Source organism: Calonectris borealis, chromosome 5, assembly GCF_964195595.1.
Source record: "Calonectris borealis chromosome 5, bCalBor7.hap1.2, whole genome shotgun sequence".
Lineage (NCBI taxonomy): Eukaryota > Metazoa > Chordata > Aves > Procellariiformes > Procellariidae > Calonectris > Calonectris borealis.
This window is the reverse complement of record NC_134316.1, coordinates 48,749,770-48,772,236: the sequence shown is the minus strand read 5'-3', so window position 1 is coordinate 48,772,236 and position 22,467 is coordinate 48,749,770. Positions and strand designations below refer to the sequence as shown.

Here is a 22,467-nt window from a genome sequence, read left to right as displayed (position 1 = left end):
CTACTTTTTGCTGCATCTACCCCTCTCTCTCTAGAAAGGACTATATGTCCCTTTCTCTTTTTCTTGTCTCAAAACATTTTATGCAGACTTCATTACCAGAATGTCAGACAATTTTTCACCTTTATGAACACTTGATGTAAAGGTGGTGTAGCTTTTTGATACGCTGCAAAGGTTACTGAGTACGTGCAAAGATAAATAGGCTGATTATTCACATAATTTGTTAACAATCGCTGTCGCATATAGTAAGTATAGCTTGTTATTACCAGAATCATTCTGAGCTTATCAAGGTTTCATGGCAATACGCCTGTAACCACCAGTTTTTTTTGGTTCCTCCAGGAATTATTTTTGAAAGCACAAATATAAATGTTGCACTCCTGCCCTGAACGTTCAACCACCTTCCCTCAATTATTAACAATATGCAGCCTGTAAGACACACTTAAGCAATTTGTTTCTGTTTAATGGGGGGATGTGTGTATATAAATATTGAACAGTTTATCCTAGCAGTAGAAAAGCAGGAGTGTTTTCACTTACTTTCAACAGCAGTTTGTGGTGTAATTTCGAAGGTTCTCTTACAATTGACCTGCAACAGATTAACACTTGCTTGCAAGTACCAAACAAGGAAAAGAAATATTTAATGTTCAAGCCATTTGTCAATGATACAACCAACAAACAGCAACTCTGAACTCTGTTCTAACCATTAAATACTGTCTTCTGTATCAGATCAGTGTTGGTAGCCTAATCAATGTTAAAATAAGTAATGCATCAGGATAAATCACTTGGACTGTATCAGAAAGCCCCCAAAAGACAAATGATCTCAGAAAATGTAACTGAATCTTCCCAGGGATAACAATTTATTAGAAAATGACCTGAATCTTAGGCTATTATTGCTTTCTGTGTGTTTCAGGCTCCAGTTTAAAAAGTAATCATGCCTAGCACTGTAAGCTTTCAGAAAGACAAAGTAATAACAAGTGAGAAATTATTTTAAAATATTACACATATTTCCTTGGGAAAAGCGCAAAGCTTTGCACATACACAGTTTGCCAAGAAGACTAGGAAAAATCCTTTCCCCAAAAAACTGGAAACCACTCAAAAACCAGGCAATGCTAAAACTGTTCTCCTTGGAATTTTTTTTTCCTCATTTTACTTATTTTTGTAATGAAACTACTCTGGTTTGTAAATGGCATCTAGCTTTTACTTTTGTAGTTTTCAGATTATGTTCTCTAATTCTCTGTGATCCTTCAGTGAACCTTATACTGGTATTACCCCTTCCAATTTTATTCTCCTTGACCTGAAAACATCAAGGAAGTTTGCTGGAATGTTTGTATCCAGTTGTTCTGATTTGCTCAGTAGCTACACACAAGACAGCACAGAAGACGACTCCTCAGGAGGGACAAATTGAGTTTTATAGCTTTTTCCCTACAGTAGCAGACAAGCCTTGCATCTGTCCTGTGAAAATCAGGCTCCCGTTCGATAGCCTCTGTCTGAAAAACAAAAGTTCTCCTAAGGGGAGGGCTCTGGAGCCCAGCAAGCCTTACCAGGAGAGAAACACTACTGTCAGCTCTTCCTTCAATTTTTCATTTCAAAAATAACGTTATCCCTCTTGGTAAAAACAAAACACAAGGAAAAACTGCAAAGCACTTGTCATACACTATTTCTTCAGAGCCAGATACTATGTTCTACAAAAATTTTTTGTTACTATTTCTTTTGTTGCTGTATCCTTCAAGCTTTCATTTGGAGTTTTATTTCCCCTAAGATTTATTTCTGTAGGCTTATTTTTTGGTGAAGATCCTCTGCACATATCCAGATCCAAAAATCCAAGAGATGGGACAATCTAATCTATTAGTACATATAATGATCCTACATTCCTGTAGCATTTTAAGGCTGGATTAGTGTGCCGGTTGTCAATATAATGACAGATACCAATTCTTTCCCTTAAATATATTCAATTGTTTCTACCGTCACGTTTATCAAGCTTCCTTGAACCCTTCTGTACCAATGACAGTTAAAGTTCTCCTGGATTGTCAGCCTCTTACAGTTTCAAAATACAATTTTAGACGCTGATTCATTAACTTCGACTTTCTGCATATACTGCTGCTTTTTTTTTTTTTTAAATCTGGGAAAAAAACTCCTTGTCTCAGAGTCCATGAAGTTACCTTGGATGCAGTATATTTAAACAGATATGAAGACTCTAACAAAGGGTTTTCAGCATCTGTTTACATGTTAAGGAATATTACACGTGACTGATGATGCATCTCTCTTCCTATGCTCTCTACAAGCAAATGCTTGGGGTAGCTAATACGGCTACGCTGCCAGCAGAAGTCAAGACATGGGTGGGATGGTATCCTCGACGCAAAATCAGAGGTTCCCATCTGCAGTCCTTCCTGGCCTTAAACCACCGCCTGACTCTGTAACAGAATTGCCTATTGTAAGCTGAACAAGCCACGTTTAACCTCAACAAATGCTGGATATTATGGGGAAACACATATATTCTATCACATGTTCAAAATGAACATGTGAATATTTTTAAATGTTTTTTAATTCTATGTGAAGGAACCACCTCCTGTGCTTCAGCAGTGATCATAGGCATGTGAAAGCATGCACAGGACCAAACACGGCAAAAGATAAATCCTATAATGCCATTGTGGCAGGAAGCATAAAGTCTTCTTTGGATAATATCAAGCAAACTGCTAGTGTTTGATAAATAATTATCACCTGGGAAGTATTACGCAAACCAGGAATATAGACAAAATGTCAGTAAAGATAAGGAGCTAACACTCTGTAAAGCATGTCTTATTTGTTCTGTAAATCTTAAATATTTTTCAGGAATGTGTTTTTCCTAAAGAGAGTAAAAATATCGTGGTTCTGAACATCAATTACTTTGTTCAAACAGAGCAAAAGATTACAAGGCCTTTCCAGTAGTGAAATCACAACATATACTATGAATGAAGAGTAAAGGAGGTGAAGATAAACAGATTTCATTCCGGCTGTGTTGTGTAATACATCTCCATCATCACTGTATCAACTAGAATTTCATCCTTCTGAGTGGTCGACTGCCACTTAATGTTGCTGGATAGACTTTTTCAGTCCATTTTATATATGTGCCTTCTGGCTATATGTATTAGAAAGAGAGACTTTTGCACTTTGTTAACAAAGTTAACATTGAAAAAGTCATGTTCAGAATACCATGAGAGAATTTCTATGAGATGGAGGAGGAGTTAATGACATGGAAATTGAGTCAGTATGGTACCAAAGCTATTTTGTATTGTTCCTTAAAGTGCTTTAGTACTTACAAGGACAATAACATCAGGAAAATAGAAGGCATAACACAAGGATTACAAAAATATCACTCTGGCTCACCCAGAATGACATCCTTCTATATCTGTTCTCCTTTTTGCTGCTGATTCATAACATGCATTGAGGACTAACAAATAAACATTTGCTCTGGCTTGGCAGAAAGGGCACGGAGAGTGCAGGCAGTCGGGGCTTGCTGCTCATATTTCTGATCCCGTTTCAACTTCCCTGGCTGAATGCTTCTAGGGAAGTTTGAAAAGTGGCTCCAAATGGTACAAATACAGTGAATGGGAAACAAAATGCTTCGCTTTTACATTTTCTATTTTTTTACCTAGGGAATATAAATTAAGTAGCATTCACCATTTTTACACCACTATTTTTACCAATAGTTTTACTAGGATATTAGCATTAAAAGACATGAACAGTAATTGGAGCATTAAACACGGGCGTTTATCCAAATTAACAGCTAGTGTTTGAAATAGTAAGACCATCTAAGTACTTTCTAATGGAGATGCAGAGACTATGAAGCTTGTGTAAAATCCAACCTTTTGGTAAGTGATAGCTTCTGTCTTCCAGGACTCTGAAACAGGACTGTTCCCTTAGGAAGAATCACAGGATCCTCAAAAAGATTTCTTCAACATTTATCCAAGGTTAGTTAAAATTGTTGACCTTTTTTTTTTTCAAATCAAATGGCCCAAAACTCACAGAAACACAGTAATTTTTATGAGACATTTTTTAAGATCTAAAATGGAACTGAAGGTGAGAAAAAACAAGACATGGGTCTAAGACTATCTAATACTTACTGGCTAGGATTACACCTGCATTCAGATGTCCAGCTCCCGCAATTCCCATCAGGACGGTGGAACAGACTATTCTGTATCTCTAGCGGTGTCATAATTCTGGTTTTGCTCAGCTCTGTTTTCTTGCTTTTACTTAATTCAGCCCTATATGCACAAAGGGGTGCCCCTACCGACTGCCTCCTAGGATGTAAAAATGCCTTCACTTTGCTTGATAGCATTCACAGCCTACTCTAGTCACAGGTCCTACCATGACTTCGGAGCCACAGCGTGTGAAGTAGATATCAATGAGGAGTTTTACGTGTTCTAAGCTTATGTAGGGCTGGCAACAGAATGGGGTGACTGTTTAATAAAACGCCGGTTTATTAAAACAATTTATAGCACTTAATTCTTTAGTGCTGAACTGAACATCTCGTGAAATTTCAGGTATTTCCTATTTTAACGCACATTTGCCTTTCTCTGTATATTTACACAGCATATTTATGGAGATAAATGCAAGAAGATAAGCTAGAGAAATACATGCTTTATTTCTCAATCATATGCCTTATTCATTAGCCAACTGTTTGTGATTTACCATGTATTTTTAACTACATCACCTAGTAACAAACCTACTTCACCAGGATTTATTTTGATATTCCAAATGAAGTTTTAAGCAGCTGCTGTTTCTCATAATATGCATTTTTACTAGCTCTTATTTTCCTCTCATACTATCCTCATTACACTGGGACTCAATGTAAGGAAAGCATATGGCTTCTTCAGGCAGAAATACGTGGTCATGCCCATAACATGATTAAAAGTATTGTCTTCTCAAGTTACAAGGCATGTTGCCTTAAAAAATAAGAACAAATGTATACTTACATCTGGACGTAGACCACCACAACTGAGAATAAATGAAGAGAGACAGATAGATACTTTTGACTGCAGACAGTATCTATCAAGAGGGATACAAAAGCACAAAATAGAATTGAGCGGAGAACAGGAGTAAGTATGTGTGTGATGGTGAGGATATCGGTAAATTAATATTTCAGAACTCTGAATAGATTTGGAATTCAGTTTAGTGAAGAAAGAAATAAGCTTAGTTTTATTTTCGCCAAACAGCATTATCCACGCTTAATTACTCTTACATTTTAAGTATTTCCATTTACAGAACTGACAGTTCTCTAACAAAACTGGCAATGAGTACTGGAACTGAAGTGATACATCTTCTCTATGACATCGATATTTAGATTATGTAGACAGACATATAGATAAATCACAGCCTGACATCTTATCTTTGAGGGAAGCAGATCTGCTAGAAAAATAACTGTGCACAGCAAATGTCAAACTATACTATCATATGAAGCTCATATATTTATCATAATGTTTATGAGAAAAACATTAGGAATAGTTACTATGGTCACAACATAAATGCAGACAGTAGGTTGGAAATGATTCTCGGGCATAATGCAGTTTCCTAGAGAAGAAAACCACGGCTGAAAATCTTGGTTTCCATTCCTCACACCATAGCTACAACTTTACCATATCAATTCTGCCCCTTTGCTCGACTAACAACAAATGCAGGATATACCTCGTAAGAATCACAAGAGTACCTGGCTTTTGTTTTAATAAAGCCATTTGGAACATTTACCAAGCAGAAGAATTGTAACAGATTGAAGCTTCGACAAACACAAGGACCGGCAGGATCATAGAATCATAAAGGTTGGAAAAGACCTCTAAGATCATCGAGTCCGCCCCTCAATGCCAGTAAAACAGCAGCAACAAAGCGCCAAGACAACAGCAGTTTCGATATCAATCCCAGGGAATTTCAAACACCACTTTTTGGTACCGGTAAAAAGTGCAACTCTCTTATTCCTCCTTGTTGTACAACGTTCAAAGTATTGTAATACTTCCTATCAAAGTTTTCCTTCGAAACGAGATCATTTCACCAGGTATACGGTCTTGGCATACACCTCACCTCCAAAAGAGCTACCCTTTCGGGGAGGCACGCCGTGCCCGGACAGCGGCTACCCGTGCCGAGGACAAGCCGCCAGCTGCCCAACGCCGAAAACGAGGGAACAGCGGCAAGTTCCCTAGCACACCGCTCTGAGCTGCAGCCAAGAAAGCTCCTTGCTGTTTAACAGAAAAAGAGCCCGCAACCAGTATATACAAAAACACAGTATTTTCTTAGTTTTCAGTCACTCATGAGAGCTTTTGATTCTTTGGTCCAAGAGATCACAGGACAATATAGGAAAAAGGGTCCGCAGCTAAATATTCCTTCAAGCTTCTCTGCAAAACCAAGGACATTCCGACTGGGGCAAATGCAAACCTAGAATTATTGTTCTGGTATTGTGAAGGACAGTCATGGAGAGTAAAAGTGGATCGGATGTTTTTATTTTCATCTTCAGAATGTGGTTATAGGGTATCAAAGCTTTAAATATATCAAAAATATATCATATATATATATATAAATATATCAAAGCTTTAAGGACATTATGAAAAAAGCGTGGCATTTGCCAACATTTAGGGTATAACTTAAGAAGCTTCAGCTAATTGATCAGCATCAATCATGCCACATCTACCAGAAACAACGTTTTAAATTTACAACTGGTGATGCACAGGATACATTCTCATTTCTGGTCCAAAGGGATCTTCAAAATCGTGACAAAACAACTTTCGTAGTAACTTCAGTATCAGACAGATCTGCAGTCTGATAACTGAAAGCATACAAATGACCTTTCATTTTGTGCAAATAGGGTTGTATTTAACATAATGATACATTGTATACATAATACATAGTGTACTAGATTGCTGAGGATGACAGGATCTAAAAAATGTAAATATTTTTAATTAGTACTATTAAAGTTAATGTAATTTAAACATGTAAATAAATATTGCTGCATCTTCAGCTGTGTTTAATATACATGTACGTTCATGATAACCAGACTGAACTGAATGTGGTCTTGATGTAATTTAATCAAATTCTTCTTTTTATTCTTTCACTTGCTGCCCTAGATGTGTAGAAGGGGCCCAGATATCTAATAAGATTAGCTATGTTTTGTTGGGAACAAATTAGTGCTTGAAACATTTCAAATGGATTTTTTATAAGCCCAGTACATCAACAGACACATCCAGGTCCTCTGGTAATCTGGCAAGCATGGTTTTTTTGTCAAGAAGCTACAGATGTACCACTGACTAATTTAACAGAATCATACAGAGAACATGCTTAAAATATCAGATTTTTCCATCGTCTGAATGCTTTTCCTATACACATAACTAGACTAGATCACGATGAGGGTACAAGAGCAACAGAGTCTTGCGGCCCTTAGCTTTGCTCTACTAAGTTTAAAAGGATCCATTTTAAATGGTGGATGGGGAAAAACAACCTGAAAAATTTGCAAGTTCCCTCAACAGGCTGCTGAAAAATGTATATTTTAAGTGACCAACATAAAAGCCTGAGAAAATGGAGTATATTTTCTTTCTAAAACAACAATACCAGTAGAATACCTCCAAAAGCTTTACATTGTGCCACTGATAATTGCGTGCTCCCAGACCAGAATTTGCTTGCAAACTGAGAGTATGAGAATTAGTGGACCAAGAGGCAAAGCATCAGGAAGATCTTTGGTGTCACTCTGCAACAAAGTGAAAGATTTGGGGGGGAAAAAAAAAACCACAGAAAAAAATCCTTGATTGAAGCAACACAAAGATGATGTCACACGGCATTACAGGTGCTTAACTGACAGCACACATTTGAAGAGGCAAGACTGGTTCAATTTTAAACCAGCTCTGCGTAACTAGTAGTGCCACTCTCTGGGAATAATGATCATGCCGTAATAAAATGTGATGATTTTTTTTTCACTGTTTATACCCTGAAGCACAAAAGAAAAAGCATCTTTCAACATTCATTCACATACTGTACACGAGATGCCACAATAAATTACGTCATGGGCAAAACTTGGAAAAGTAAGTGTTCTGGTAGATCACAAGGTAAAAGGGGTTTCTTATACTGACTTAAGTGTTATCAAACTGCCGAGCAAAATTTGCTTTCCGCAAAGGGTGAGAATTCCTGTTTAAATTTAAATATCTAAAGTATGTTGCTTAAGTCTGAAATAGTCACTGTAGACTCTCCTTAAAATTAATGGGAAAAAAAATACGCACTTCCATGGGACAATTCATCATACCTGTCTTAAAAACTCATGTAGGAAACACCTTCTAGAGAAGTCAGCTTCTGTCCTCTCACACAGAACAATACTACGTAGTTAAACCTTAGACAATTCCAGATACCTAAATTAACTAAGCTGAATCTAACCCTAAATGCCTTGGAAATTATTAGTCCTGTTGATTCTTTCACATCGTAATAATTACCCCACAACAGCTGTCTCAAGGGCCTAACTGGTAAACCCTCATGCAATGAATCAAGGAAGGGATGAAGGTTTCCTCAATGGGGTGTTTGCAACTAACTACATAAATCTCATGTTCTCTTGAGCGAGTCCTGACCAAGCTCAGAAGCAAACTACTGCAAAAGAAAGTGAAGCTGTTAATTTGGCACCCTCCTTGTAATGCATGTTAATAAGCCAATTGGAGAGAAACATTTGTAGTTTTGGGGAAGCAAAAAGAAGTTAAAAGTGTTTTACGTAACACACCATAAACGTGTGGGAAGAAGCCAGGCTATCTTTGCATGAAATGTAAAAGTTTTTGTTTGAAATCACGAAATACATGAATCAACTTTTATCAGAAAAGGCTACAGGGTCAGCGGACAGCAAAGACCTTGCAGCTCCTGCTGTGGTCTCCTCTGCTGAGGAGCCCAAGGTGAGCGGTTACAGTAGTGAGACAAAGCCAAGCTATTAATAGTGCTGACCAGGTGGAAAAGCTCCCTTTCTTCATACAGCTTCCTTTAGGAATGTTCTTGAAAAAGAAATTGTAGCTTTTCTTGAAAAATGAATGTTTTCTTTCTCAATACTCTACAGAGATCATCACCAGGTAAATGATTACAATCTGTATAATTTCTTTCGTGATGAAAATCAAGAATGTTGCCTTGATTATTTTTCATGAGGAAAAAAAACAAATCTGAGGCCCCTCTTCAATCTCAAAATATGATGCTTTTTTTTTTTTAACATTTTTAAAAACTTCCTAGAATCCACTGACAGCAATAGATTTGACCAGTATTCTATGAACATTTTTATTTCATCATCTTGAGTGACATTTTAGCGGTTGTAGGTTTTGCTGAAGAATTAATTAGAGTTTAGTATTATACAGATACAGTTGATAAAAGCATTAATCAAAGTAGGCCCTGCAGAAGCTGTGAGCAATAGATGAAGTGTCTACACAAAAATATGATGTGTAGATAAACAGTGTCAAAATAAAAAAAAATAATCTCCAAAATAACAGAGAGAAAAGGACATAAAGCAGACATTTATTGAACATAAGGTGACATAATGGTTTGTGATAGGGATGGAATGTGCATGTCCCAAAAAGGACGCAAGTGTAGTCGGATAAGTTTTGATCACGGTATAAAAAGGGCTGTCAGAAACCACGCACGCTTTGTATCGGTCTCAGGAAGCCTGCGTAACATCGTACTAATGCTTTGTCAACACACATCATGCACAAGCATCTTGCCTGTTAGGGCCATACCTTGAGGACACGAAATATGGAGGAGCCATTGCCACCGAACCCAGCCTGCGCTCCTTTAAGAAACAAGAACAGTGCTGAAGTTTCCAGACGGCAAAGTAATGGACCTCTGACTGTAATTCAACCAAATAAGCTAATACAAAAGCAACAGGGTTGTTTTCTCCTTCCTCCCCTCTGAAAGGGTGACATTAAAAGGGGATATTAGGTAGCTAAAAATTGTCACAGCCAGACCAAAAGCAGCAGAAGAAACTAAGAAATGCTACTAAATTAGCAGCAGTTTCTCAACATCATTGACAATAAAGTTAAAGTCTTTTGTTCCTTAAGCTGGCCATAGAGACCAAAAAGATAATCCCAGTAGCCGACCACAAGCCCTCACGTATAAGATCAGTGTCCTTCTGCGGATCACAAAAAGTGGTTACTGGAAAGAAGCTTCATAAAGATACTCAGCTGAGACTCCAATAGTACTAACCTGCACGGAAGTTCTGCTATGCAGAACGCACACAGAAGTGTTTGCCTGCGTACACACACTACGAGTTCCTCAACTTCAGACAGTAATTGAAACTGATGAAACATTGAAGATTTAAAATTACTTAAGACACCACCCCTTTTGTCCCAAAGGAAAAAGTCTACCTTACTACTTCAACCCTACATATTAATAATCAGCCCTTATAATTTAAAATTTTTATTAGGTCTTCAACTTCAATGTTCTTACTGTACCTCCCACAGTCCCCTCACAAATTTGCTTAAATAGGAAGAATAATTTCATTCATAACAATAAACTTAGACCAAAAATAGAAGTACAACATTGTGCACACTTACAAGTATGCATCGATACATTAGCAGCAAGGGAACATATTATTATTATTATTACAAAATGCATGCCTGAAATTGCAAGGATTCAAAAGCATTTTTATTTCAAATCAGTTTTTAAAGAGTATGATTTGTCTAACATGTTATTAGGACCTCTTCAGATGAAAGGAGAAAAATGGATTAATAACAAAGAGCATACTGATTGAAATCTAATTTCTATTATCACAGCTAAATGATATTTCTGCATGCAAGCTGAAGCTGTGTATTTTGTGATACACAGTCCCCTAACATATTGTCACTCATTTCTCTGCTTATTTAGAGCCATTTTCTGTTGAATTGAAAATAACAGTGCCTCAAGTAACAATGCAATATAAAACGCTTCCAGTTAGCAGCCAATTCTCTAACATGAGAAAGAAATAAATTAATCATTCCCGAACAGTGTTTTCAGCTGAAGAATACTATCCACATAAAACCCCTTTAAAAATAATATATACCTGGGTTATTACCAGCACTACTCAGACGATTAATTTTTTTTCCCCCCAAATTACACAGCAATAAAACTCCTCACCCAGAATTGCTATTCCATGAAATAATGATATTTTGTAAAAACACTGAATTCTCTGCATCGGGAAGAAGTCTAGAAAATGAAAGACGTTAAAGACAACAAGGAAACGACAGGAAAATATCAGGAGCTGCCCCAAGTTCATGGACCCTCAGTGCAGTGTCAGCACTCAAAAATCCCATACGCTCATCCAGAGGGTAAATTACCCCAGAAATGAAGCTCCCTGTGCGGGACCGGGCTTCTCAAAGCACTGAGAGCTTGGTATCTCTTCACACTGGGAGAGCCCAGCACCAAGAAAGCACAGCCCGATTTCTACCCTCCAGGCTTTGTGGCAGACGGCTTTCGTTACAGAACTGCGTTTAATTGGCTTCTCACATATTGCAAAAGCACTGGCATAACTAAAAGTTATCAGGTGGGCTGTTGTGATGAAAGACTGAGGACACGTATTTTAGTTTCCGCCCATTTGCGTTTTCTGATGTGAAAAAAAAATTATTGAAAAACGTAGACCAGTTCTCGTCAGTAGCAGCATCACCCTGTTGCTGCCAGAATACCTCTGTGATTGCTGAATGTGCTGAAATCAAACACCCGCCGCACGTGTGTTTGGTTACCTTGTTAAGTGCTATACTGAGGCACGTATAGCTATACTAGTACTGTCTGTAGGGCACCTTTTGCGACCCTTTTACGGAAACAGGGACTAGGAGTCAGTACCTCCCAGAAGCAGGGAGAAGAACTGGGCATCATAAAACGACAAGGGCTGTAATAGCAGGAAATGTAAATGATGGGATGTCATACATGGAAAGCTGAAGCTTCCTGCTCAGCTACAGCCAGTAGCTACGCAGTCATATTAGGCCAACTGCAATCTAACTTTTAGTCTGGACAATAAGATGGCACTAATCCGTTTAATTTTTATTTCAAATTGATCTCTTCTATCACAAAATCTAATGAGCACATCAAGGAAAATAATTCATCTTCACAATGCAGTGATGAAAAATCTATTTTCTTTCCCCAACAATGAAAAATTTGATCTTAAATCACGTGATCATGACACTGAAAGCATTTATGAACAACAAAAAAAATATATATAGACATTGGTAAGGGATGCCTGGTGATTTTATTTTCCCCCCAGTCTAATCCTGTGTGAAGCTACGAACACCTGTGTCAACTTACTAGCTAAAACAAGAATTTTAACACCACACCTCCAATTTTTTGACCAGAGGACCACTTTTGCACCTTCTTGTCGTCAGCCTTTCAGCAGAGAACACAGACACCCTGCAGTTCCCATTGCATAGCTTTTAGATCCCGGTTTGGGAACCCCTGCTCCACTCTACAGTTGGACAGACAGATCCAAACCACTCTTTCCTTCAATTGATAAGTTATTTGCAAAAGGACCATCTTTTATTAAGTAATTTATTATTTAGGGTTGTTAGGAAAGTTCACATGAACAAAGACAAGCTGACTGGCTGTGTGACAAACCTCACACTTAGGGTCTCACTGGTCACGAGGACACATCACCTCGGCCAGCTGGTACCATTCCTACTCTTGGATTGGAGCTTTGCTAACAACAGTGACAGGAATCATGCTGAAAATGCTGAATAATAGCATGCTCAAAATCCTCCTTCTGGGCGAGTGCATGACTATTTGAATGACGGGTATTCAATCCCCAAATAATGGAGCCAATAAAATCGTCCCCACAAATGTGCGCGTGCAGAAAAGACTGAAACAAGATCACGAACAAAGTTGAACCAATTAGCCATTCAAAAGTCAAATGAATACTCAGAGATCCAACACGAATCTCAAGAACTGGGCCTTTATCAGGCAAGAAATGCTTATGGCACTGAAATCAAACATAAACAGAAGAAAATTTAAGACTGTCATCCCACTAGTGATATCAGAAACAATATTGTTACTGAACAGCAACAATGCTCAGTACATATTGCTGTGAGAAAAAATAAATGGCCTTTTTCGCCTTCCTTTGTACTAGTGCATTAAGACTGAGAAGGTCATTAATATTACTTAGTGTCTTCTCAAAAATGAAAATTTTAATCAGAGTTTACATTTCTGTCAGCCATTGTGTAGTCTTGTTTTTACAGTTCCTACTATAAAAGGTCATGATACTGCTCTTTTGGGGGAGGCTAAATAAAGAACTTTATCTAGTGTCCGGTCATTTTGCTGACCAGGTAGGCCCTGTATAATTTTTTTTTAGAGCTTTGCTTATCAGTTACCATTAATCTTGACTTGTGTTGCTATGGATTTTCCTGAGCAAAGGTTATGAATGTGTAGCAGAGTCTGATGGAGATTAATGCGCAGAGTAAAACAAGGGGACAAAAATACCTTCAGAAAGGTATGACCTCAGACATAATCTGTCATAGTATCTTATCTGCTGCTGCGATAAAAATAAATTAAGAAACAACTCTAACCAATGGTTTCTTTGTTAAAATCAAATCAAAATCACTAGCTAAATTGAACATGTAATCAGTGTTACAGTAAATGTATTACACTTACATGTTGTTCAGAACACCCAGTAGAACATCAGCCCGTTTGCTTTCTGCATCAATAAATAATCATGATTTCTCGCAATAAAGAGATTCATTTCTGGAAAGACAAAAAAAACCCAAACAAAACAAAACATGAGGTTAAATGATTGGCAGTTTTTTCAGTAGTCGCGCTGTCGTAATATATGAAAACGTGAAATCTCAGCTGGGAAATTTACAGGAACATGCTACAATTTCATTAAAAAACCTGCATAATTAATTCTTTATTTGTGAGTACGAATATGCTATTAAAATTTTATGAGTCAAGAACATATTTCATATATAGGTAAAAAGTCACTTGAGCTGCAGGGAGTTTCTTTATTATTGCTGGATTATTTTGTTCTGCCAAGAACAAAGTTTTTGCTTTTGAGGAAGCATGCATTCCCAGTTTCAACCAAAAAGACCTTTCACAAGTATTCTAAAAGAAAATGGAATCGCAGCCCCCAAAAAAATTTTTCTTATGAAAAAAAATTCACATTTTCCTTGAATATTAATGGCAGAAGGATTTGAAGGAAATCCTGTAGATTATATCCCAGAGTACCTCCCTTTACCCCTTTTCAATATTTATTAATAAGCATACATGAAGAAAAGAAACAGGTAGGCTGAATAATAGACTCTTAGAGAGAAATCAGTTTAACAGCGGAGTAGACTCCCAAGAAAATGAAGAATCTCTATAGGTAGATATAGTACAATTTATGAGATCCAGTTCATTCCTACTGCTCTGACAAAAGCTTAAGAGAGCTTAACATTTCCTCTAGTAGGAAATGAGACTGATTTTAAAATTTTTTGCCTCTTGCACCTATAAACAAATATCTTCTAGTTAGTGTGGTTAGTAAGTTTTATTTCTTGCTTATCCTAAAATATCAAAACATGGTAAGATTTCCAGTCAGTGTTGTGGAATGTTCCTTGCTGTCAACAGGGAATTTCAAATATTTTTGACAAGTGACTGTATTCTTGCAGATTCTTGAATTATGAATTTAAACCTGGTGACGATAGGCTTGGGTTTTTTACTTACTCTGTGAACCAGTCCTCAGCCATCCTACAGATGGGGATGCTAAACACTGAGGAAAAAAGACTTAGTAATTTTAAACCAGTCAAGACTGAGAGAAAATACCACTGAGGGTGAGCTGCAGTGAGAGAATCTGTTAGGTTGACCAACAAGTCCGCTTAGTATCTAAAGCCTTGTCAAATACATACAAAGAAACAAGTGATGGCACGCAGGTGCTCGTGGAATAAGTGCAGGTAGCATGATACAGCTCTGCAGTTTTGTCAGCCCTTCATGGAACAGTGATTCTGACATACTGCATTTATCTAGCCATAAAGAAATTCAGGCTGGGTGTAAGCACACATGGCCAAGTTTAGTTCGGCTTACAATGTTAGAAATACAGATATAGAAACGCAACACTACAACTTAAATGATTAGAAACATCTCAAAAGGATCACCTTGTTCTGATAATTTTCAGGCACGCATCAGTAATCTGGACTTTTAACAAATCTCACCCTTCAAGTATTTTGGAGTTAAACAAATGAGAACAAATGTTAGAAGCTTAAAAGGGAACGAAATACAGATTTACATCTACAGGCTGATAACAGGGTATGCAAATTATTTGTCATTGATAGTTCAGTCCTGCCAGATACCTGGAGAACCACTCAGAAGGTGCTCAGTGACTCTTATTACTTAGCCAATTAAAAGGGGCTAATTTGTGCTCCGTTCCTTGACCGTTGTGCACTGAGGGCTAGAAATCAGTGTGATGACAAAGCAAAAATTTGGAAGCAAAGGCACGTATTTGAGAAGCAAATTATAAAGCCAATGTGCTGCAGTGGAACTCTCTAACATAACTCAAATGTGAAAAGTAAGTGAGGCTGGCCAGCCCGTGTTGGCAGAGAGCAATCAGAGTGCTTGCCTAAAAGGCGCAGTCTTGATAGAAGTCATCTTCAAACCATGGGAATGAAGACTCTCCTTCCAGAACTGCCCAAGCAAATTGCCTTTTCTTCACTACCTTAGTCCTATAGAAATATGCATTCCTTTAAATGGGTGGAAAAAAGCCAGGTGGTGAGACAGTAGGTAAAACTTCTTACTATATGAGGCAAAAAAAAAGAAAAGAAAAAAAAAGGATAGAAATACTGCTTAATTCTTATGTTTAGGATATTCTCAATAACCCCTTGCCTCGTTTGACGACTTCCAGTTGTTCAAAAGTCACATATAGGTTCACAGGGAGTGGAGAAAAGCATCACATGAAACACAGCAAAATAATCTTTTAATTTCTAAGCTAGATAACTGTAGCCTTTCCTTCACCAAACTATGTCCCCTACAAAAAAAAATTCCAAAGATTCATTCATATGCAGCTCACCTCCCCTGACTGCCACAGACATGACTGCACAGGATCAGGTAAAAGGTAACTTATTCCTGTCTAAGAATGCAGAAGTTTGATGCAGCCTCTCAGCCTTGGATGATATAGCTAAGCTTTGTTTCACAGATGTGCACGTGGCCACATAGCACTGGTTCTGTCATCTAAGAGTAGAGGTGTGGTTAGGGCCTGCAGATGACTACACTGAAATATCTACCTGCTGGTATCATCTTATATTGTGAATATAGAGTATATGGAAGCATATACAGTATATGGAAGCAAAGATCACTAGAACAAAAATATTACAAATTTGAGAGAGAAAAAAACGAAACTATAAAACTTACATACTTCTGCATTAATTCATTTTCCGTTATTCTTGCCTGTATTTATTTTCTTTGTTATTTACTATTAAAATAAGCTTGTAATTCACTTTTTTGGTGAAGATATAAGGTCACCGAATACTTCATCTTCTCTTCAGACATTTGTTATATGCCCACTTACCCCAATAACATCATGCAATATCTTTAATATTTTCTTACATCTAATATTTTTCTAAAGCCTTCCCTTACAAAGTCTTATAACTCTTCTGGTAGTTGTAATTCATATTTTGTCCCAGCCTTTCCAATTTTATCCTTACATAGACATTGCTTCTATACGTAGCTACAACTTCTTTCTGCTCTTAATGGAATTTCTTTTTTGATGTTTAGATTCTTAAGAACTGAGGCTACCATGTTGCTTTTCTACCACACACTATTTTTAGGTTTTTTGCCACAAAGGCAACCAACAGCACTACCATGCAAAGTGAATGAAGTTTTCTAGAAGGCAGAAAGAGCAACTGTGTTGATGCAAGGCCAACCAATTAGCCCACAATAAAACCTGAAATGTCGTCTGGATTTACAGTGTTCAGTGCTAGTCAGTCCCTTTAAATTAACTTAGAGGAGCATGAAGCAATAGTGTAGAGAGGATTAAAACAATGCTTATAATGAGCGAAGTAGGAAGAAGATGTAACAACAGAGCTTTCTCTGCTGAAAAAAAAACCTGAATTGTGCCTAATTCCAGCAGTGCTGGGGAAACAGAAGGGCCAATTAAGGATTCAGCTTCAGATTCAATTTTCATCCTGAAAATGGATTAGCGTACCTGGATGCTACATAACATTATTCTTACATTTAGAATTAATTCTTTACCTTAAAAATATTAGAATGCCAATACAGCAGTGGCATGGACAACTAGTCAATCAAAATCCCTCTGGGAATTCAGAACACAGCAACTGTCTAAGAGCCAACACAACAGCAGTACAAAACAATTCAAGTCAGCATTGGCTTTATTCAAACAGAAATTTCAGAAGTTATACAGCTACACAGAATTAACTGTAAGAGCTCAGGTTTTGGTCAATATTTCTGCTGCTAAAAAGCCAAGCAATAGATAATGTAATTACTATAGGAAAGCTCAGCTTTAGTTTTATGTTTCATCCAGAAGAGAAGGTGACAGCTTCAAACTCTTTTTCTCAGGCACCGGTTCAATACAGAGTCATTAGGGAAGAGTAGTGCCTACAATTCACAAGCTTATCTCCTTACGTGTTCTGCTTCTTTGTTTGTTTTACAACCACAGCAGAAGTTAGGGAAGGCTGCTCATAGGAAGTGAATTGAGTAGCACTTTAAGCTTCCAGGTGTGTTATACAGCTTGTGAGAAATGACTCAAATTATTGCAAAAAGTGCTGCGGCTGCAGGGACAGTCACAATGGTAGGTGGTCTTGCTTTGGGGCTTAACGGTTGGGCTGTATCTCACAACTAAATTACAAGGGCTTCGGAATTTTCCTCTTGCAACACTACTGGATAGACTTACTCTTTTTTCCTAGTACAACCTCCCCCTCTCTTTCCTTCCTAGAATAAATGCATTGAAGGATGCCAAGTGCTGCCCAGGCAAGACATTATTTTTAGTTCAATCAACCTATTTTCAAAATTTATCCACATCACGAAAGACTGCAGAATCTTTTCAGAGCCCAGAACAGTGCTGCTGCCTCCCAGTAAGAACCATTTCAAGCTGGCATACTGTCTGTTGAGGGAATACTGCAAATAATGTAGGCATTAGCTAATGTTTTCCCCATTTTAGCCAAATGCTTTACAATTCTCTTTTGAACGTTATTCCGGTATTTCCCATATTTCAAAAGTGCAGGATCAAAGCTCTGGAGAGAAAAAGAATGCAAAAAATAAAATCCTACTTCATTTCTGGCAGTCTGTGTTACTGGGGAAAAAAAAAAAATCACAGAAAAACAGGCCAGGTATTTGTGAATCCTGGTCACTCACAGAACTGTGAGCTATTTTAAATCAATGGACTTCAAGGTGCCCTGACAAGAAACGCTCAAAATTTACAGGTTAATACATGCAAGATTCACTTTATTTTCCATATCTCCCTCATGAACTTTGCCATGTTACTTAATCTTCCAATTTAGTGAGGGGGAAATAAAAGTTTCTGGAGGTTACTGATGGTAAATACGTACACAGCTCAGAAAGAATAAGGTCAGAGCATAAGTTTAAACAGGCTTCCAGCATAAGTTTAAACACGCTTTCAGGTCTGAAATTGCAGCTCTTCATGTAAAGAAACTAAAGCCAGTTTGGCTGCAATATTTGTACGCTCTCAAAAGCAAGTAGAAAGGAGAGCCGCCCTGTATCAGTTAAAACAAAATTGAGAAAACAATACATAAATGTTACATTTCAATTCTGAGACTCTCTCATAATTAAAATGTAAGATGTTACTTAATTTCTCTTTGTTGTGTCTATAAACACATAATCCAATCATTGTGCCCTGGTTTCGGCTGAGATAGAGTTAATTCTCTTTCTAGTAGCTAGTGTGTCTCTGTTTTGGGTTTGGTACGGGAGGGGTGTTGATGGCACATTGATGCTTTAGTTGTTGCTAAGTGGTGCTTACACTGGTCAAGAATTTTTCAGCTTCCCATGCTCTGCGGGTGCAGGAGAAGCTGGTAGGGAGCACAGCCAGGACAGCTGACCTAACTGGCCAATGCGGTATTCCATACCATATGACGTCATTCTCAGTATATAAACTAGGAGGCGTGGTCCAGGAAGGGGGATTCGCAGCTTGGGGACGGGTTGGGCATTGATTGGCGGGTGGTGAGCAGTTGCATCGTGCATTGCCTGCTTTGTATATTCTATTGTTGTTGTTCTCATTGTTATTATTACTGTTCTACTTCCTTTTATTTCAATTATTAAAGTGTTCTTATCTCAACCTACAAGTTTTCCCACTTTTGCCCTCCCGATTCTCTCCCCCATCCGACTGGAGGGTGTGGGGGTGAGCGAGCGGCTACATGGGGTTTAGTTGCTGGCTGAGGTCAAACCACGACACACTGGCGATTTCTTAGAATTTTGTGAATTCTGCAAAGTGCTTCTTTTCCAGCAAGTCTTCAAACATTGATTACCTCCTTAAATATCAAAATACTTGCATGAAGTTACAAACAGTGTTAAAACAGTAGACAACTTAAAAGCAGTCCAGGCAATGCCATGGGAATTCAATGTCATTCATATAAATTTGATGGATGGAGTATTTAAAAAATAAGAAACATGACTGTAGGAACTGAAATAAAGTAACAATGTACTGTCAGTTATAATAAAACCAGGAGACAAATCTGAGGCAGCAAGCTATACGCTGATTTGTTCTTCAGATCTCATAGGGTGACAGTTACTTTGGTTTTGTTAAACCCAAAGTTAAAAACTACAGATTATTTTCAGAAGTTCCTGCCAGTTGCCGAGACAGATGCTTTTCATAATACTATCTAAAAGGCTATAACATTCATGAAATCAATTATCAAATAGTAATTATAGTTCTGTTGTACAATATTTGCAACCTTTTAGCTGAATTATACTCATATCCCTGCACATAAGTGCCAGCACATATGACGATTATATTCAGAACAGAACTTACACATTTGTTTAAGTGAAAATTTATCCTTAAATATAAATGAAATTTTGCTTTTAATCACTTCTTTTAAATTGAATTAAAATCTTAACATTCTGTTCAGACTAGAAATGGTCTTATAAATAGGCATAAGATCTTCCTATATCAGTTATGGGAAAAAAGAGCCAGAGGAAAGGTGCAGTGTTGTACTGAAATATGAATCCTGGGTGGTTTGATATCAACCAAAGCAGAAAGGAGTTACATTTGAGAATAAATACTTTCTGCAAATTGTCATAGTTATTTTTAGAGCTTTATTTATCTTTATTTAAATATTCATTTATTTTTTTTATTTAAATATTTGTATTGTAGAGGTATTGGCCAAATTCTACATTTTTGAGGGTGTTTGATATCAGTATTATCAGGAAAGAAACTAGCCATCACGAATAAATCAAAAAGTAAATATCAGAATATATACTGAAGTAAATTGAAAATCACATGAAAAATATCAAGAATTCAAATGACACCTACCACCTCCTCCAATACACAGTTCAATATTTTCAATTGCATTGATTAGTTATATAACCTTTCAATACAGAAATAAAACCACGGAGATAATTGAAAACCAATCAAAATTTAACAAGTGTTAGCTATGAGCTTGAAAGTATTTGTGGATTATCTACAGATGAACTGTTATGAACATGAAATAAACAAATACTTATTAGAATATTATTATTAAGAAATTATCAACTTGTTAATCAAAAATGAGTTCACATTTGTTGACCTACATATTCAAAAAGAGCTAATTATTCATCTGTAGTTTCACAAAACCACATTGTATTATCAGCACAATCATTACAAAGCACTGCATGAAACCTTGTAGCAGCGTGTAAGCAGAATCTTGACTAATCCAGACTGACAGTCAAACAAATAAAACAATTCAACAAAATGGAATAATATTTATCATTATATTTTTGTGTCATCTTCTTTTAATTTAGACTTTAAACAGGAATCATTTTATTGCTAACTGATTTTTAGTCACAACAGCTGGAGAGCAACCCATACTGGAAACATCTGCAAAAGAGTACGTAAGGAAAGTTTGAAAGATGATCAGAAGAAAGGAAACATAACGCAAGCAAGAGGTTATCCCAAGTACTAAAAGAAGCAGGAGAGAAGGCACAGAGCTGAAAGTGAAAGAATCAAAGGAAGGAAATGACGTGTAGAATTGAACGGATGTTGTGGTTTAACCCCAGGAGGCAGCTAAGCACACACAGCTGCTCGCTTACTTCTCCCCCTACAGTGGGATGGGGGAGAGAATCTCAAGGGTAAAACGGTGAAAACTTAAAGGTTGAGATAAAGATAGTCAAGAAAAAAAGGAGAGGGGAAAAAAAAACAACCAAGAAAAATAGGTGATGAACAAACCCCAACCAAACCCAATTGGTCATCACAACCCAACCAGAGCCCAGCCAGTCCCCAAGCAACAGCAGTCCCTGCAGACTTTCTCCCCCTCCCAGTTTTTATTTGCTGAGCATGACGTCATATGGTATGGAATACCCCATTGACCAGTTGGGGTCAGCTGTCCCAGCTGTGTCCCCTCCGAACTCCTTGTGCACCCCCAGCCTGCTCGCTGGTGCGGTGGGGTGAGGAGCAGAAAAGACCTTGACCCTGTGTAAGCCCTGCTCAGCAATAAAACATCCCTGTGTTATCAACACTGTTTTCAGCACAAATCCGTACAAGCTACTATGAAGAAAATTAATGCTATCCCATCCAAAACCGGTACAATGGACTTCAGAGTGTAAGAACTAAAGACCTAGGCATGGAAACAAAAAGGAAGTTAAGAATTGCAAAAAGCTCTGAAGGTGAGCTGAAGGTGAACTTCTGGTTGTATAAGGCTAGAGGATCAGATCGGATTTGAGACAGAAGATGTGAGGTGAATTCAGTCAAACAATACGGGAAGTGATTTCAGCATATAACCCCTGAGAGACCTACTGGTCATAAAGGGAATTAGCTAGCATTACACTAGCAGAATATCGATTGAGATTACTATTTTTACAAGATGCAGCTAATCTGTGGAGAAGACAACTTGCTGTTTGTTCTGAATTTCTGTCCATTCTTCTTGCACATCAAATAGTCTTTTTGCAATTCAGATTCACTCAGAAGTCCTCCCACCCTTCCCTCCTGTTCCACTACTACGGCATAATGGTCATGCTGGTTTTATCTTTATCTTATCTGAGTCATGAAAAAACATAATCCATTCCCCCATCCTCATTACAAGCTGTTAAAATGGCTTTAGGAATATACATATATTAAAAAAATATGGATTTTTATATAAAACTACATTTTCTCAGGTTCTCTAATTCAAGGGAAATAACTTCCAAAGGTGCAGAGCATAAGAATACATTAACAGCAATTACAAAATGTGTAAGTCCACTCTCCATTCCTAGAAAAATAATGGAGCAATCAGACTGAAGAAAAAAGCCCCACAATTTCAGTGAACAGCAAAGCTAAAACCAATGTGTATACTTATCATAGAACAGATTCTAAAAGATGATCCTGGCTGTTTTTAATGGCATTTTAATATCAGTGGATGGAGAGAAACCAAGGTTCTAATATAGCTGGAT

At 37.5% G+C, this 22,467-nt stretch overlaps 1 long non-coding RNA gene across 1 annotated transcript in view; it reads right to left on the bottom strand.

Moving 5' to 3' along the window:
* LOC142083150 (uncharacterized) overlaps positions 1 to 22,467 on the bottom strand; it is a 452,959-nt gene that overhangs the window by 206,266 nt on the left and 224,226 nt on the right. The window contains exon 2 of the long non-coding RNA XR_012673993.1: positions 13,567 to 13,656. This is a non-coding gene — a long non-coding RNA (uncharacterized LOC142083150). The remainder of the gene's footprint in view (positions 1 to 13,566; positions 13,657 to 22,467) is intronic.